The sequence below is a fragment of the Arachis hypogaea genome, chromosome 6 (assembly GCF_003086295.3).
Source record: "Arachis hypogaea cultivar Tifrunner chromosome 6, arahy.Tifrunner.gnm2.J5K5, whole genome shotgun sequence".
In the NCBI taxonomy this organism is placed as follows: domain Eukaryota; kingdom Viridiplantae; phylum Streptophyta; class Magnoliopsida; order Fabales; family Fabaceae; genus Arachis; species Arachis hypogaea.
The window spans coordinates 115815126-115819388 of record NC_092041.1 but is presented as its reverse complement, the minus strand read 5'-3'; positions in this window follow the sequence as shown (position 1 = coordinate 115819388).

Genomic DNA, 4263 nt, shown 5'->3' with positions numbered 1-4263 from the left:
GGAATGCTTCTTCACATTCCGTCTCCCATTTGAAGGGGGCTTCTTTTTTCATTAGCTTGAAGAAGGGGGTCGCTTTTTGGGCTGAAGCCCCGAGAAAGCGTGATAATGCCGTTAGTCGGCCGGTAAGCCTTTGGATGTCTTTGAGGTTTTTGGGGCTCGTCATCTCGAGGATGGCGCGACATTTTTCTGGGTTTGCTTCAACTCCGCGTTGCGTAATCATGAAGCCGAGGAACTTCCCTGCCTCCATTCCGAAGGCACATTTTGCCGGGTTGAGTCGCATTTGGTGCTTTCGTAGGGTGTTCATTATGGCTTTGAGGTCGTCGGTTAGTTGTTCGCCGGATTCGGTCTTGGCGAGCATGTCGTCTATGTAAACTTCTAATTTGTTACCGGATAAGTCTCGGAATATCTTGTTAACCAGTCTTTGGTAGGTTGCTCCAGCGTTTTTTAGGCCGAAGGGCATTACTGTGTAGCAGTACGTCCCGTCTGGGGTGATGAACGCTGTTTTCTCTTCGTCTGGTTGGTGCATTGGGATCTGGTTGTATCCGGAGTATGCGTCCATGAAGCTGAGGTACCGGTGACTGGATGCGGCGTCTACCAAACCGTCGATGTTTGGTAGGGGAAAGGCGTCTTTCGGGCAAGCTTTGTTGAGGTCTGTGTAGTCGACGCACATTCGCCATTTCCCATTAGATTTTTTCACCAGTACGACGTTGGCTAGCCAAGTCGTGTAGGGGAGTTCTCGGATAAAGTTGGCCTCGAGTAGGGCTTTGACTTGTTTTTTGACCTCGGTGGCTCGGTCCGGTGACATTTTTCTTCTCCTTTGTGCTATTGGTTTGGCTTTGGGGTCCACGGCTAGACGGTGAGACATTAGGTCGGGGCTTATTCCCGGCATGTCGGCCGGTGTGAATGCAAACAGGTCCCTATTTTGTTTCAGGAGTTGAGAGAGCTCCTCTTTGAGGTCGTATGGGAGGTTCCTGTTAATGAAGGTGTACTCATCCTTGGTTGGCCCTATTTGTAATTTTTCCATATCCCCTTCTGGTTCTGGCCTGGGTTGGCCGTCTTGTCGGGCATCCAGATCAGCTAGGAATACACCGGCCGCATCCCGTGATTTCTTCCTTAGGGCTAGGCTGGTGTTGTCGCATTCGGCTGCGACTTCTCGGTCTCTGTGGATGGTGCCGACGGAGCCGTCGTCGGTTCTGAATTTCATAAGGAGGTATTTGGTAAAGATAACTGCGGAGAAGTCGTTGATTGTTTTCCTTCCGAGAATCACGTTATAGGCTGTGGAATCTTTTAGGACTACGAATTCAGATAGAATTGTCTTCTTTTGGCTGCTCGTTCCTATGGTGATGGGAAGTGTGATTGAGCCGTCTGGTTTGAGGAAGTTGTCTCCGAGTCCCGTGACGCCGTGGCGGTGTGTTTGGAGGTTGTCGTTGTGGAGTCCGAGTTTATCGAAGGCTCCCCGAAAGAGGATGTTTGAGTCTGCCCCGGTGTCTACTAGTATCCTTCGTACGAGTCCTGTTCCGATTCTAGCTGAGATGACGAAAGGGGCGTCCTCGGCTGAGGTGCCGTGTTGGCAGTCCTCTGGTAAGAATGTTATCGTATTGTCGGCCGCGGAGATTGGGACTTGGTTCCTTACAGCCATTATCTTGAGGTCTTTTTTCATTGTTAGTTTTGACTTGCTTGATACGTCTTTGCCTGTGATGACGTTCACTATGATGGTTGGATCTTCCTCTGGGCTTTCCCTTGGGGGTTGCTTTTGGGTTCTCGGGTTACGTCCTTCCCTCTCCGACGACCTGTCTCTCTCCGCGCGTCTCGGTTCTCTGATGATTTTGGCGAATTCTGGGAGTTTGCCGTCTCGTATGGCTTGTTCAATGGCGTCTTTAAGGTCGAAACAATCTTGTGTTCTGTGACCGTAACCTCGGTGGTATTCGCAGTAAAGTGTCTTGTTGCCTCCTGTCCTTTCTTTGAGTTGCCGTGCTTTCGGAATGATGCCTCGATCTGCTATTTGGTGGTATACCTCGGTAATTGGTGCTGTCAGGGGCGTGTAGTTTGAGAATTTGCCTATTCTCGGTGGTCGGCTGGTCGGCCTGGGGTGGTCCCGATGATTCTCTTTGAGTGTTGGGTTTTGGTGAGAAGCCGAGTTGCCGCGCTGGGCGTTGCCGTGCTGCCGCTTGTTGGCGGCAACGACCTGGCTGACTTCTTCGTCGTTGATGTAATCTTTGGCGACGTTCTGGATCTCATGCATGGTCCATACCGGTCTGGTGGTGAGGTGTTTGCGAAAATCTTCGTTCATTAGCCCATTGGTTAGGCAAAGGCTTGCGACGGAATCCGTGAGTCCGTCGACCGTTAGGCATTCGTCGTTGAAGCGGTCGAGGTATTTTCTTGTGGATTCTTCTTGTTTTTGCGTGACCCCTAGTAAGCTGATGGGGTGTTTGGCTTTGGTGATCCTAGTAGTGAACTGGGCCATGAACTTTCGTGTAATATCGTGGAAGCCGGCTATGGATCCGTTCGGGAGGGCGTTGAACCATTTGATCGCTGGCCCGGCGAGGGTTACCGGGAAGGCTCTGCATCGGACTGCGTCGGCCGCTCCTTCTAGGTTCATTCTGGCCTCAAAAGCCGTTAGGTGTTCTTGGGGATCCTTAGTTCCATCGTATTTCATATCGGTAGGTTTGTCGAAGCCTTTGGGGAGTTTTGCCCTCAGGATTCTTTCTGTGAAGGGTGTAGCTCCCATTATTGTATGGTCGTTCCTTGTGCGTTTGGTGTTTCGGTCCCTCGGATCTTCGTCTGAGTAGTGTTGATAACTCAGATCTTGAGAGGCGCTGCGGTTATGTTTCTTGTTGTATCGCCGTTCTGGTGATTTCTCGTGTCTGTGATCGCGTGTTGAGCTGCGATCGTTTCTTCTGTCGTGTCGTCGGGTTGGCGACCTTCCGCGGCGAGATTTTGATCTGGAGGTTGCATGGCTTCCGTGCTCGTTGTTGTGTTTTCCTTTATCGGTTATCTTACCTTCGAGTTCTTGGACTCGGAGGCATAGATCCTGGATGATCTGCGCTGCTTTGTCGCTGGCTTTTTCAGGATGTCGTCGGTCCGTGATGTCGTGATTGTTCGCGTTTTGAATAGTGCTTGCTATTCTCGCTTGGTTCGTTGCTTCACGGTGCTCGGGGGTTGGGTTAATTGGTTGAGAGTCATCCTGGCTTGAGGGGGTTTCCACCAGGACGTCCCCCATTGGGTCCAGCTGGCGCAGGTTCCCCACAGACGGCGCCAATGTACGAGAAGTCTCTGGTACGGTTTGAAGGGTGGATCGGGAACCCGCGGATGGAACTGGAGCCGGGTCGCTTGACTGGAGCGATGGGGGGTGGTACCTGCAAAGACACTCCGACGCCCAAGTCAGAATGGATCTAAGAGGTAGAAAGTGTGAGGAATGAATGAATACCTGGGGGGACCTGGGTCCTCTTATTTATAGGTGATGGCGAATACCTTATCTTATCTTTATTTGGTTAGGATAAGAGAGATATTTGGGTTAGAGGCTTTGAAGGGCCGGTGTTTGGGCCTTTGTATCAAAGCGGGTCGTCCCCGGGTAACCGGGTATGCGAGGTCCGTGGGTCGAATCCGTAACAAATATTTTAGAAAAGTATTTTACTTTGTCAATTCTTCAAGGTTTGGTTTTCAAGTTTCAACACCTGGATTCATGTAGCTTCTTGTCCTGGCAAGGCATTTTTTATTTTTTATTTAATTAGTTTAGAGAGAAAATGGAGTGACAAGAAATTAAAAAAAGTAGCTGCTAAAAGTGTCAATTATAAAATTGTAATGATTAATAGGGTCAACGTACTTGATCATTAATGTGTTCATGTTACACATGATTTTAGTATATTTTAAGTTTAATGATTGAGCCTATTGTAAATATGAATATTACAAAGAGTTCCCATATAACTGTTCCCTAGTTCGTTAACTGTAATGATTTATGAAAATCTTATGCTGCAATAACTTATTCACTGTTTAATTGTGTTCATTTTCCTGATGAAATTGTTAGTTGTACACAGCAATTTGCTATTGTATACATGGCTTTCCAAGGTCATACATCTGAATCAAAGAAACAATCCATGCCTTACACTAATTGGTAGCATGTTCGTGTTTCACTTTTCTTGCCTCAAATCAAGGTCTGAACAATCTGAACTTCAATTCATTTTAACATATTTGACCAACTCGTGTTATAAAGCACTATGACTTAGACTTAAAGTATCATTTTGTTGAGATTGTGACTTTTTTACT